Source organism: Acipenser ruthenus, chromosome 4, assembly GCF_902713425.1.
Source record: "Acipenser ruthenus chromosome 4, fAciRut3.2 maternal haplotype, whole genome shotgun sequence".
NCBI lineage: Eukaryota > Metazoa > Chordata > Actinopteri > Acipenseriformes > Acipenseridae > Acipenser > Acipenser ruthenus.
Window position 1 is genome coordinate 100,342,976 of NC_081192.1, and position 15,948 is coordinate 100,358,923.

The window sequence follows — 15,948 nt, forward strand, 5'->3', positions numbered from 1 at the left end:
TTAATAACTCTGTGCTATGGACTTCAAAAACATTACTTAATTGACTGATTCAGAAAACAAATATGGACTGCAGACCTCGGCTCATAGTAGGAAATTAAAGGCCCCTCGGCTTCGGGCATTATAGTCCCCTGTTGATTTTGTATTGTAACTCAGGCATTTCTTTGTATTGAACATTTTAATGCTAGTGCTACTTTGGAAGCTACGGTAATTTATTATTTCGTGTTGTGGTTTCACACTGGACACTCCAGAAACTTTTATTCTAGCATTTTTCACCTAGAAATGTTTTTTTTTATGATGTGCTTTTGCACTGGAGACTGCAGCTTTAAAGTTTAATGTTTGTTTGATGAAAATATTCGAAATGACAAAACAGTGCACATACACAGGTAGATAGATTATGTTTAAGCATGTTTTATTGACTGGTGAAATACAATTCAAAGCTGCTGCAGTATGTCCACTGCAAAACCACATAATTTTCTGTTTTGTGTTTAATAAATCCTGCGGGCCTGTGCCGGCGTTTCAACTCCACCTCCCATGTCTCTCTGTCTTGCAATGCTGTTACCCACACATATGACACGAGTACCTTGTCACAATACCGTTTAAATGTTGATCAATGTGAAGGAATCTTCATAAAAGTGCTATATACTGTTCTCCAGGTCCCATGGGGGTTCGTTATAGTAAAGTTAGCCTATATATATATATATATATATATATATATATATATATATATATATATATATATATATATATACTGTATATATACTGTATATATATATATATACTGTATATATACTGTATATATACTATATATATAAGCTACAACTGTTTCTCTACCTGCTTCTCTAACTGCTTCTGACTAATCTAATTGAAATGGCTTTCATTCCCTAACCCCCATACCATACACGATCTCTCTGGAAATTACATGTTGTATCTCAGTTTTAAATAAATAAATAAATACATACATAAATAATTTATTAAATTGACTATGTTAATTAGCTCATCCATTAACAGCTATAAATGATACCCAAGCACTTTGTGTGGAACCTTGTTATATCAGAGCACTTAAGTCATGGAGAGGCAATAAAGAGTGAGCTGTAAGATAATTATCTAAATTATATATACACACTTTGCAATGGTATTGATGATTGGAACAGTCGTGGCTGTGGCTAAGCAAATGTAATACAGTGCACTGGCATACTGTACAAGTTCTGCATGCATGACTCTGCTTTATAATCCAGAGACACTCAGCTCAATTGCGTTTGACATTTCAAACATTTCTGTCTTTATGTCTTTAGATCTGTTACTATTAACTGATTAAAGGTGCAGCACAGCAAGTGAATTCATAACCAAGACATGACTTCTTATTGCTATTGCAAAAGAAATAAGAAGAGAGCAGATTACAGTAGTGTCTCAGGATAGCATTTTACTGCGTCTGTGCTGTCTATTACGATGAGAATATGTCATTACAGGACAGATGGAGGAGGGGCTGGGAAGGGAGTTCTATTTGGTCTGGGCAATATCATGATTATTATTATTATCTGTTTTTGACATTGAAGTGCTCTTAATTACCCTTTACTATTGCTTTGTCATTCATTCATGTGTCATCAGCAGCATAATGAACCTTTTGGGGCAGTCTCTGAGAAAGCAGGGCAGGGTGGAATTTCTGTACTGAGGTCACCCTTAAAATGTTCCCAGAAAAAGCATAGCAACGTGTAAAAAGCCATGGTGAAGCATAGTGTAAAGCACTGGCATCTCAGCCCATTGAATTGATTGGAAAGGCAGGGCCTGGATGTGAACCGCAAACCACACAGTGCTGACTTTCCAAAAAGCCTTCAGGGTTCAAACTTTAACGTCGTGTTGCATGTGGCGTGAGAGCCCAGCTGTCCAACAACGCGGGCAGAACATGCAGATACCTATAACAAGGCAAGCAGGTATTTCAGATATTTGCGAATGTCAACGCATACAGTATGTTGTACATTTCTAATGAATCCTACAAAGCTCCAATGAGACTTCCCCTTTAAAGAAAACAGTCTATAAACAAAGCATGAGTTTGTGTATCTAGTTGCTGTACTACTCGCCAGCACTCTGAGCATATCAAAAGAACTGAGAGTGTTAAAAAAAGATATTCCTGGCATGTGCATAGTGCATGAGACAGCAATGTAATATCTTCATTGAAACGGTTGTCTACTTACCACGGAGTGCATAATATTATACTGTATGTTACATTTTAATAAAGATTTGCCTACAACTAAAGTGTTTATTTCCAGGCTCATTGTAAAGAACATCCTGCAGTGTTCATACAAAATGCATTTCTTTACCTTTACTGTACTCTGTATCATAGCAATATTATTTTTAAACATAATTTTGGTTGTTTTATATTTTTATTCATACAATAGGTCATAAATCACTTGGGGAATACATTTCTCACCTTTTATTTAATCTGTAGAAAGATAATTACTCTTATAAGCATCACAGTGCATCCAGATAATGTTCCCCCCTGCAACACTTTTCATCATTTTCTGTTCCAACAACACAGAGCACACAAGCACTGCTGCATGGTCGTATTCACATACACCGAAATAAACTGGGCTAAATGCAAAACGTGTCTTTATATTTAATATATTACTTATACTTTCAGTATTTTATCACTTTAAAAAACAAACCAGTATATTTTCTAGTGTCAGCAAATTATTGGGGGACATGAACAAAAGTGAATTCCAAGGTGGCATTTCTGGACTCTATGTTCCTCTGCCCTACAGTGACCCCTGCTGGTTTGTTTAGGAGTGGAGGTGGAGGACGTTCCTTTGAAAAAAGGGGACCGACAGTGATGTGAACCAATGGACTGAAACTATTGCCCGGTGGTGTAAGGATGTGAGGGCAATAGTTAAATCTATTTTTGCTCCTATGATGAGGTTTTAACCAATCACAGGCCAGGATTTCCAAGTACTGTAGCAAGTCTATGTGGCAAGTACTATGGTCTTCAGTATCACAACCAACCCAGACCTGTGTTGATGCTGTGTAGAAAAGGCCTTCACTGTACAAATTGTTCTGTATTTCGGTCCCTGCATCCATTTTGCCCCAAGTCTGTTTGCATTTACAGAATTATCCATGCAGGATTTTGCTAGAAGGGGAAGCAATCAAACAACTATGTGTCCCAATAAACTGGCTCATTTAAAGACGTTTTTGGAGAACATCATCACTCCTGCCTGATAGGAAGTTAATTTATGTCCGGCTTCAATGCCTTGAAAACAAGTAAGACCCATAATGCCCTAAGAGCCATAAAAATGATTACAGTACCTATTTCTGTTAAATCAGTACCTTTCCACAACTGCAGTTGATTTGCTATGTAAACCAAAACCATGTGATGTTCCATAAATGTTTCCAGCTCCAAATTACAGGAAATGAAAACCAGCATGGAAAAGAAAAGCTGAGAATAAATTCCCAGATCAGATATCGTTTCAGCTGTATTTCACTCTGATTACAGTTTGGAGGCTGACGAGCATACCTGTGTGTAATTAAAGTGGCTGATACTGGCTGATATAAACCAGGGCTGCAGAAGTACATTATTACATTGTAAATGTTTCCTTTCTGTAACAACACAATCCAAACCTGCCCTGTGCTGTCCCTGAAAACTGCTGAGCAGAGAGCAAAGCATCCACACATTTGCACTTTCGCCCAGTGGATTTTTAAAACGAGTGCAATTGCAGGTCAGTCGATTGCCTAATATTGTTCTCAAGCTGATATCTTATTATGAAGTCATTATGTGCTGAAAAAAACTCTGACACCCTTCCCTCCCATTCCCCGTGCAATGAAGACATCTGAGCTTAGTGAAGTTAAATCATCATAATACAAGGAACGTGATTTGCAATGAGCTCAGTACCAGCAATCAAAAACTATTACCTTTGCAGGCTGTTGAACTGAAGGCTCGTTTGTAGAGCAAAGTGTGTCAACATGGAGACACATATGGTGGAGCGTCACACAAGTTCTGAGCTGACACATGTCCCCAAGTAAGATTTGTAGGCTGGGACCATTTTCAATGCCAGGACTCTTCACTCTTTTATTAGTGGCTCACACGTTCTATTAAATGTATACTTACTATAATTTTACCTTATGGCACCCAGTTGAAGAATCTGTAATTAGAATTATAACTTCAACCTGAAAATCAAAGTCAGGTATCACATTGCATTAGTGTCTCTAATTACTGTGTATTTACATAGTAGTTACTTAGTAAATACAGGTGTACTTACACATAATTACAATGTTATTATGCATATTTACAATTAATGTGTAAATTGTTTTGCACAATATAACACTACCAATAACCATAACCCTAACCCTATCCTTATCCCTAACCCTAATCCTAACTCTAAATCTAACTATAACCCTACATCTACTCCTTCAAACCCTAACTCTAACCCTATCCCTAACCCTAATCCTAACTCTAAATCTAACGATAACCCTAAACCTAACCCTAGAGGGATGCAATTGTGTACTGACATATATCTGTGCAAAAATATTTACACATCAAGTGCATTGTAAGTACACAATTGTATCAGAAAAGAGTTAGAGGGTTAGGGTAAAGGTTAGGTTAGGTTAGAATTACGATTAGGTTAGGGTTAAGGTTAGGTTTAGAGTTTGAATTAGGGATAGGTTTAGGGGTAGGGTTATATCGTGCAAAAAGATGTACACATGAAGTACATTGTAACTATGCATAATAACATTGTAATTACATGTAAATACACAGTAATAAGAGGCACTTAATGTAAAGTGTTACCCAAAGTCCAAAGGGTCATGCAAGGCAAGCTTCCCAGAGGATAGCTACTGCTCAGCCTACAGTGCCTGTGACTGGAAGTACTTGATGACCGATATGCAGGCTGTAAGGGGATCATGTGCAGTAGGGTGGATGGGCGTGTCCACTTTAATGTCCACCTGCACAGAACACTGGCAGCACTGGTGAAGTGAATGAAAGCCTGTTAACACAGAAATCACCTCGGTCTGCCTGGGCCTGCTTTGTAGAGAATGTGTGCAAAGCACTGCAGCATGATTTCCGCATTGTTAATTCTGGCACATCCCCAGGATGGTTTAATCCTCTCATTTCCTGCCTGTGAAGTGCCCAGGGCACTTTCATTAGCCCGTTTCCTTTACGGGATATTAGAGGTCCAGATTGAAACGGCTTCAGCAACTGACTGACGTAGAGGTGCGGCTTTGTTCAGAAATATTACAGAGGTTCTTTAAACACAGGAGAGAAACAGATCACCAGATCAGTTTACCTTTCCAGGGCTTGAACTCTGGAGCTTTAGGAATCCAGGGTGTCAGGGAAATATAACAGCTTAGCAGAGGGCTGTCAGGGTTTTTTTCAGTTTAAAAAATATATATCTTCAGAGTATATTGCAGTCCTTTATTGTGGTGAGGTCCAGCTTTAATGAGCAGATTTGTAAAAATGTCAAAAACCTTTTATTTGATTTGAATCATTAGGGTAAGCTTCTGATGATAAATTAGGCTGTGTATACAGAGTGGTCTGTATGATGAATTGATGTTTTTTTTTTTAATTTCAATTTGAGATCACAGGATTCAGGTGGTCAAAACAGCAGCAGACCTAAATATTAACAAAGGTTATGTAAACAAAGCATCATACAATGTATGTGATGTCTGTAAAATAGGTAAAACACCAAATTAATATTTAATTGTCTGTTAAAAAAAACAAAAAGTATTAACTAACTCTACTGTGGAGACACAACCATTCATCTGGAACCTTTTGTTTTCTCTTTATAAGTACACTATACCTCTTCTGGTCCCTGAATGGCTCACCTGGTAAGAGCTTGTGGGAGTTGCTGTGGTGAGGGAACATAATTGGACATTCTAAATTAGGGAGAAAATGGGGATACATTTATAGGGCACGCTATGAAAAAAGAAAGGAAGATGTTATGTTAGACACTGTAAGCATGTACTGGAGAGCCAGTATCAATGTATCATGATACTCTAGAGTAGTCACGTTTACATAGTACCTGTGCACATCCTAAAGGTCACAGTGCTCCTTTAAATGCCTTCTCCCAATTAAGCCCAGCTAGGCATTACAATATATAAAAAGCATTTCTGGACATCCCCACCACCAGCTCCACCTATGTACTATCACTCTTTTTGCTGTCACGTTTTGTGCTCGGTAGATTTTCCTTCTCTCCCGGGGTTAAAAGCTTTGGCCAGTGTCCTGCTGCAGGGTTGCGTAGCCTCTGGTGCAGGCCTGTTGACATTTCAGGTGCAGCTGATTAATTCCACACACCTGTGTGACATTTTGAAATGCCCACTGACAAAAAAATAGATTGAAGCAGGCAGCTCACTGAGCCCTGTGCTGGGGCTACAAATTGCCCAAAGAGATTCTCTCTGTTCCGGCTAAATGCAGGGTGGCACTGCCACAGTTAAGGAATGTCTGAAGTGTTTATACCTGCCAGACCTGATCTGAAGCCAGGCATTGTACACCGCTGGAGGAAACACAATGTCAGCCAACCCAGATGAACCAGAAAGACTTCCGCGACCCCCCGCTGAGTGATATCCCTCAGGGTCAAGAACATAAGATGGCGTCTTGCACTGCCAAGAAAGTGCATGACAGCAGTACGGCTGCAGCTGTGCTATTGTACTTTACAGTATAGAACGATGCTTCTAGCCCATGGTCAGCCAAAACCACCATTCCACTTTTAATAAAGTGTAATTGTTGTTAAAATACCGGTTTCTATTGCCAGAAGCATTTAAACTAGAAGGGGGGAGAAAACATCAAAACAAGGGCAACAACTCAGGTAAGACAACTATTAAATGTATTTATCTTAATGCTAGAAGTCTCAGAAACAAAATGTTAGAACTTGAAGCTACTGCACTAACAAGTAACTACGATGTGATAGGTATTACAGAAACTTGGTTGTCTGAGAGTGATGGAGACGAATATAATATTAGTGGGTACACACTGTATAGGAAAGACAGGCAGGACAGAAGAGGCGGAGGGGTAGCGCTATACATAAGAAATAGTCTTGAAGCCCAGGTGTTAAATCTGGACAAAGAAAACAACGCCGAATCAATATGAGTCAGAATAATGGACAAAAATTCAAAAGGCATAATAGGAGCATGCTATAGACCACCAAATTCAGATGCCAAGCAAAATAATCTGTTATACAATGACATTAGAAATGCGTGTAGAAAAGGAGAAGCCATACTAATGGGGGATTTCAACTTCCCCAATATAAAATGGGAAAACCTGATGGGGGGCACAACGGACGAAATTGAAATGGTGGAAATGACAAATGACTGCTTCTTAACGCAATTTGTCAAGCCACCGACTAGATGGGAGGATGCCTTGATTTAGTCTTTTCAAATAACGAAGACAGAATAGCTAAAACAGAGGTCAGAGAGCCATTTGCAAACTCAGACCACAACATGGTCTCATTTGAAGTGTTTTTTAAAACCCCAAAAGTAATGACTAAAGCTAAGGTTTACAATTTTAGAAAAGCAAACTATTATTATTTATTATTATTTATTTCTTAGCAGACGCCCTTATCCAGCGTGACTTACAGTCGTAAACAAATACATTTCAAGAATCATAGTGCAAGTAATAATACAATTAAGAGCAAGATAAATACCATGATGAAAACTATGAAGGTATGAAACAGAGACTAACAGAAGTAGATTGGAGTAAAATAGAGAAAACATCCACAGAAAGGTTTTTTAAAATGTAGTACTAGAGGCACAAAACAATTACATCCCAAAGGTAGACAAATCTAAATCTAAAACAAAATGGCCAAAATGGTTTAATAGATCAATTAAAAAAAGTATTCAGCAAAAAAAGGCACTTTACAGAGCGTTTAAAAGGGACCAAAAATAAAGTACACTGAAAGAGTACTTGTAACTGCAAACACAAGTCAAAAAGGAAGTTAAAGGCCAAGAGAGAGATAGAAATCAATATTGCTAAGGGGGCTAAAACCAATTCCAAAATGTTTTTCCAATATTATAACAGCAAGAGAACATGCAAAGAGTAGGTTAAATGTCTAAGAGACACAAATGGCAAAATCATAGATGAAGAAAAAAAAATAGCAAATATATTAAATGATTACTTTTCACAGGTTTTTACAAAGGAGGACACGGACAACATGCCCCACATGTCGACCTGCTCTTATCCAGTTTTAAATAACTTTAACATAACAGAGGCAGAAATGTTAAAGGGACTAGGAGCTCTTAAAATAAACAAATCCCCTGGGCTGGATGAGATCCTCCCAATAGTACTCAAAGAAATGAAAGAAGTTATTTACAAACCGCTAACCAAGATGATGCAACAGTCTCTTGACACAGGGGTTGTACCGACAGACTGGAAAATTGCAAATGTAATATCGATCCACAAAAAGGGAGACAAAACCGAACCAGCTAACTACAGACCAATAAGCCTGACTTCTATTATATGTAAACTTATGGAAACTATAATAAGATCGAAATGGAAAATTACCTATATGGTAACAATATCCTGGGAGACAGTCAGCATGGTTTTAGGAAAGGGAGATCGTGTCTAACTAACCTGCTTGATTTTTTTGAGGATGCAACATCGTCAATGGATAATTGCAAAGCATACAACATGGTTTATTTAGATTTCCAGAAAGCTTTTGACAAGGTCCTGCATAAAAGATTAATTATCAAACTGAACGCAGTAGAGATTCAAGGAAATGCATGCACATGGATTAGGGAGTGGTTATCATGTAGAAAACAGAAAGTACAGATTAGAGGAGAAACCTCAAAATGGAGCGAGGTAACCAGTGGTAACCATATTCTGGTATAGTAAGCAAACTTGTTAAATTTGTAGACGACACAAAAATAGGAGGAGTGGCAAACACTGTTGCAGCAGCAAAGGTCATTTAAAATGATCTAGACAGCATTCAGAACTGGGCAGACACATGGCAAATTACATTTAATAGAAAAAAGTGTAAAGTACTACACACAGGCAATAAAAATGTGCATTATAAATATCATGCGGGAGATACTGAAATTGAAGAAGGAATCTATGAAAAAGACCTAGGAGTTTATGTTGACTCAGAAATGTCTTCATCTAGACAATGTGGGGAAGCTATAAAAAAAGGCCAACAAGATGCTTGGATCTATTGTGAGAAGTGTTGAATTTAAATCAAGGGAAGTAATGTTAAAACTTTACAATGCATTAGTCAGACCTCACTTAGAATATTGTGTTCAGTTCTGGTCACCTCGTTACAAAATGGATATTGCTGCTCTAGAAAGAGTGTAAAGAAGAGCAACCAGAATTATCCCGGGTTTAAAAGGCATGTCGTATGCAGACAGGCTAAAAGAATTGAATCTATTCAGTCTTGAACAAAGAAGACTAGGCGGCGATCTGATTCAAACATTTAAAATCCAAAAAGGTATAGACAATGTCGACCCAGGGGACTTTTTTGACCTGAAAAAAGAAACAAGGACCAGGGGTCACAAATGGAGATTAGATAAAGGGGCATTCAGAACAGAAAATAGAACAGAACAGAGAATTGTGAGGGTCTGGAACCAGCTCCCAGTTAATGTTGTTGAAGGTGACACCCTGGGATCCTTCAAGAAGCTGCTTGATGAGATTCTGGGATCAATAAGCTACTAACAACCAAACGAGCAAGATGGGCTGAATGGCCTCCTCTCGTTTGTAAAGTTTCTTATGTTCTTATGTTCTTATGAATATCGCAATATACCTGTATATCGTTATTATTGCACAGCCCTGATAGATAGATAGATAGATACATACATACATACTTCACTAGTGAATAGTAATGTGTGCATTAGATATAGCTATATATAAGTAAATATTATTTAATACAACACTTGATTACTAATGATGAATGTACTTGTGGTTTAAACAGGTGCAGAGCCTTCTTTGAAAGAGGAGATAGCTAATGGTTAGTTGCATGAGATTTATATTTGTATATTTTTTTTATTCTCATAAACATGGTTTCATTGGAGCCCCTTTAGTTGGATACCTGTTCTGGCAGGGCGGAGGTCCTGCATGTAAGTAGTTTGTGTGTGCTTATATTATAAATAAAGTTTGTATATGTTTCATTTAAGTTTGGCAGGGATGGGGTTAAAATCCCATCCCTGCAGAAATAAGTGTGGAATGTGTCCATTCCCAAATTGGTTCATTGACTGCCAATTTGGAGATGGCCACCTGTATAACAAAGGATCAGAGCCTTTGTTGTTTAGTTTAGGGAAAGGACTAGGAGCAGCTGATTGTGCGCCCTGGCTCTGCACTGTGGTATCTCTACTTGGGTGCATTACTTTGTTTTCTATGTTTTGTTTTGTCTTATTTTGTTTTGTCTTTTAATAAAAGTGTGCAGCCGTGCTGAACTGCAGTCTTCCGCCTCTGCATCTGCTATTCCTGCTGCTGGCCAGTCTTGAACTCAACACTGCCCTTCCACACCTGTTAAAAAGGACTAAGAAAAAAATAATGATGTCATTTACAAGAGGGGTTGTCTGTTATTAATTATTGAAACAATGTGACATCACCATGCAGGGCATACAAATGATGCATTTCACCCCATGCGTTAAGGAGTTTCAGTATCACAATATGTATAAATGATGCATTTCGCCCCCTGCGTTAAGGAGTTTCAGTATCACAATATGTATAAATGATGCATTTCACCCCATGCGTTAAGGAGTTTCAGTATCACAATATGTATAAATGATGCATTTCACCCCATGTGTTAAGGTGTTTCAGTATCACAATATGTATAAATGATGCATTTCACCCCATGCGTTAAGGAGTTTCAGTATCACAATATGTATAAATGATGCATTTCGCCCCATGCGTTAAGGAGTTTCAGTATCACAATATGTATAAATGATGCATTTCACCCCATGTGTTAAGGTGTTTCAGTATCACAATATGTATAAATGATGCATTTCACCCCATGCGTTAAGGAGTTTCAGTATCACAATATGTATAAATGATGCATTTCGCCCCATGCGTTAAGGAGTTTCAGTATCACAATATGTATAAATGATGCATTTCACCCCATGCGTTAAGGAGTTTCAGTATCACAATATGTATAAATGATGCATTTCGCCCCATGCGTTAAGGTGTTTCAGTATCACAATATGTATAAATGATGCATTTCACCCCATGCGTTAAGGAGTTTCAGTATCACAATATGTATAAATGATGCATTTCACCCCATGCGTTAAGGAGTTTCAGTATCACAATATGTATAAATGATGCATTTCACCCCATGCGTTAAGGAGTTTCAGTATCACAATATGTATAAATGATGCATTTCGCCCCATGCGTTAAGGTGTTTCAGTATCACAATATGTATAAAAGATGCATTTCACCCCCTGCGTTAAGGAGTTTCAGTATCACAATATGTATAAATGATGCATTTCACCCCATGCGTTAAGGAGTTTCAGTATCACAATATGTATAAAAGATGCATTTCACCCCCTGCGTTAAGGAGTTTCAGTATCACAATATGTATAAATGATGCATTTCACCCCATGCGTTAAGGTGTTTCAGTATCACAATATGTATAAATGATGCATTTCGCCCCATGCGTTAAGGAGTTTCAGTATCACAATATGTATAAATGATGCATTTCACCCCCTGCGTTAAGGAGTTTCAGTATCACAATATGTATAAATGATGCATTTCACCCCATGCGTTAAGGAGTTTCAGTATCACAATATGTATAAATGATGCATTTCACCCCATGCGTTAAGGAGTTTCAGTATCACAATATGTATAAATGATGCATTTCGCCCCATGCGTTAAGGAGTTTCAGTATCACAATATGTATAAATGATGCATTTCGCCCCCTGCGTTAAGGAGTTTCAGTATCACAATATGTATAAATGATGCATTTCACCCCCTGCGTTAAGGAGTTTCAGTATCACAATATGTATAAATGATGCATTTCACCCCCTGCGTTAAGGAGTTTCAGTATCACAATATGTATAAATGATGCATTTCACCCCATGCGTTAAGGAGTTTCAGTATCACAATATGTATAAATGATGCATTTCACCCCCTGCGTTAAGGAGTTTCAGTATCACAATATGTATAAATGATGCATTTCACCCCCTGCGTTAAGGAGTTTCAGTATCACAATATGTATAAATGATGCATTTCACCCCATGCGTTAAGGAGTTTCAGTATCACAATATGTATAAATGATGCATTTCACCCCCTGCGTTAAGGAGTTTCAGTATCACAATATGTATAAATGATGCATTTCACCCCATGCGTTAAGGAGTTTCAGTATCACAATATGTATAAATGATGCATTTCACCCCCTGCGTTAAGGAGTTTCAGTATCACAATATGTATAAATGATGCATTTCACCCCCTGCGTTAAGGAGTTTCAGTATCACAATATGTATAAATGATGCATTTCACCCCATGCGTTAAGGAGTTTCAGTATCACAATATGTATAAATGATGCATTTCACCCCCTGCGTTAAGGAGTTTCAGTATCACAATATGTATAAATGATGCATTTCACCCCCTGCGTTAAGGAGTTTCAGTATCACAATATGTATAAATGATGCATTTCACCCCCTGCGTTAAGGAGTTTCAGTATCACAATATGTATAAATGATGCATTTCACCCCATGCGTTAAGGAGTTTCAGTATCACAATATGTATAAATGATGCATTTCACCCCCTGCGTTAAGGAGTTTCAGTATCACAATATGTATAAATGATGCATTTCACCCCCTGCGTTAAGGAGTTTCAGTATCACAATATGTATAAATGATGCATTTCACCCCCTGCGTTAAGGAGTTTCAGTATCACAATATGTATAAATGATGCATTTCACCCCCTGCGTTAAGGTGTTTCAGTATCACAATATGTATAAATGATGCATTTCACCCCCTGCGTTAAGGAGTTTCAGTATCACAATATGTATAAATGATGCATTTCACCCCATGCGTTAAGGAGTTTCAGTATCACAATATGTATAAATGATGCATTTCACCCCCTGCGTTAAGGAGTTTCAGTATCACAATATGTATAAATGATGCATTTCACCCCATGCGTTAAGGAGTTTCAGTATCACAATATGTATAAATGATGCATTTCACCCCCTGCGTTAAGGTGTTTCAGTATCACAATATGTATAAATGATGCATTTCACCCCATGCGTTAAGGAGTTTCAGTATCACAATATGTATAAATGATGCATTTCACCCCATGCGTTAAGGAGTTTCAGTATCACAATATGTATAAATGATGCATTTCACCCCATGCGTTAAGGAGTTTCAGTATCACAATATGTATAAATGATGCATTTCACCCCATGCGTTAAGGAGTTTCAGTATCACAATATGTATAAATGATGCATTTCACCCCCTGCGTTAAGGAGTTTCAGTATCACAATATGTATAAATGATGCATTTCACCCCATGCGTTAAGGAGTTTCAGTATCACAATATGTATAAATGATGCATTTCACCCCCTGCGTTAAGGTGTTTCAGTATCACAATATGTATAAATGATGCATTTCACCCCATGCGTTAAGGAGTTTCAGTATCACAATATGTATAAATGATGCATTTCACCCCATGCGTTAAGGAGTTTCAGTATCACAATATGTATAAATGATGCATTTCACCCCCTGCGTTAAGGAGTTTCAGTATCACAATATGTATAAATGATGCATTTCACCCCATGCGTTAAGGAGTTTCAGTATCACAATATGTATAAATGATGCATTTCACCCCCTGCGTTAAGGAGTTTCAGTATCACAATATGTATAAATGATGCATTTCACCCCATGCGTTAAGGAGTTTCAGTATCACAATATGTATAAATGATGCATTTCACCCCATGCGTTAAGGAGTTTCAGTATCACAATATGTATAAATGATGCATTTCACCCCATGTGTTAAGGTGTTTCAGTATCACAATATGTATAAATGATGCATTTCACCCCCTGCGTTAAGGAGTTTCAGTATCACAATATGTATAAATGATGCATTTCACCCCATGCGTTAAGGAGTTTCAGTATCACAATATGTATAAATGATGCATTTCGCCCCATGCGTTAAGGAGTTTCAGTATCACAATATGTATAAATGATGCATTTCACCCCATGCGTTAAGGAGTTTCAGTATCACAATATGTATAAATGATGCATTTCACCCCCTGCGTTAAGGAGTTTCAGTATCACAATATGTATAAATGATGCATTTCACCCCATGCGTTAAGGAGTTTCAGTATCACAATATGTATAAATGATGCATTTCACCCCCTGCGTTAAGGAGTTTCAGTATCACAATATGTATAAATGATGCATTTCACCCCCTGCGTTAAGGAGTTTCAGTATCACAATATGTATAAATGATGCATTTCACCCCATGCGTTAAGGAGTTTCAGTATCACAATATGTATAAATGATGCATTTCACCCCATGCGTTAAGGAGTTTCAGTATCACAATATGTATAAATGATGCATTTCACCCCATGCGTTAAGGAGTTTCAGTATCACAATATGTATAAATGATGCATTTCACCCCATGCGTTAAGGAGTTTCAGTATCACAATATGTATAAATGATGCATTTCACCCCATGCGTTAAGGAGTTTCAGTATCACAATATGTATAAATGATGCATTTCACCCCATGCGTTAAGGAGTTTCAGTATCACAATATGTATAAATGATGCATTTCACCCCATGCGTTAAGGTGTTTCAGTATCACAATATGTATAAATGATGCATTTCACCCCCTGCGTTAAGGAGTTTCAGTATCACAATATGTATAAATGATGCATTTCACCCCCTGCGTTAAGGAGTTTCAGTATCACAATATGTATAAATGATGCATTTCACCCCATGCGTTAAGGAGTTTCAGTATCACAATATGTATAAATGATGCATTTCACCCCATGCGTTAAGGAGTTTCAGTATCACAATATGGCACTATCCATTTTGGGATCAATGCAGCAAGCTGACAAGGGCCATTATCGCTGTTACTGATAAGAGAAGTTTTCCCTCTGGGTGTAAGAAAACTACAACATTGATCCATGGGACTCAGCTCCATGGGCAAAACAAATAGCCTGTAAATGTCTATACTGGACTGAGGCACAATGGGGCTGTGGATGTACTGGAGCAGGAGTCAGAGGATGCTGTTCAAGCGCAGGGCTGCACACTTTTATTAAATGAAAAATGAAATCACTTTTAACTGTACAAAAAATGAAAGCTGCCTAACAGGCTTCTATCAAAATAGCTCTATGTAGTAGAGCAGGAGAGCACACAGGTAACTATACTGTCAGCTGCTAACGCAAAGGGCCATGCTAAAATACAGCTGAGCCTGGCTAAATTAACAATCAATTAAGCAATTCAGTCTTTTCTGGGAACATTTATTAACAATATAAAGTAATACATTTGACACAATTAAACATGAAGATACAGAGAATACTGTTGTTGATGTAGCTGGTGGAATTATATGCATTTATACTGCAGAATGTGAGCAAAGGAAAAAAAAGTACCGCTACAAAATAAATCACACAAATAAACACTATCTACAAATGAGGGTTTTTCACCCCATCACAATTATACAATAAGAAAATATACTTTTCCCTCATTTGCCCCTACCTGCACAATAATTGAGTACCAATCACAGGCAATCAAATGGCATCTTTTATGACAGAGATGGATACCCTCATGGGTTTCATTTGTCAGCTAATAATTTTTCTGTCCTGTCCCTCCAGTGAGATGAGGTTAAAAGCTCTATAAGCACAAATGCAGACGAGCCTGGCTCTTTTCCATAGTGGTTTAGATGCTTGCTTGTGGTGCGTGGGGTCACCGGTTCGTGCCCAGCCTCTTACCTGTAACAAAACCTAGAATTATGAATGTGTTGGAAATGTACATGGTATACCTTAGTTACTTGTGCCTGCTGGACACTAAATGTATAACAGCTCACTGAAAATAATGAAAATG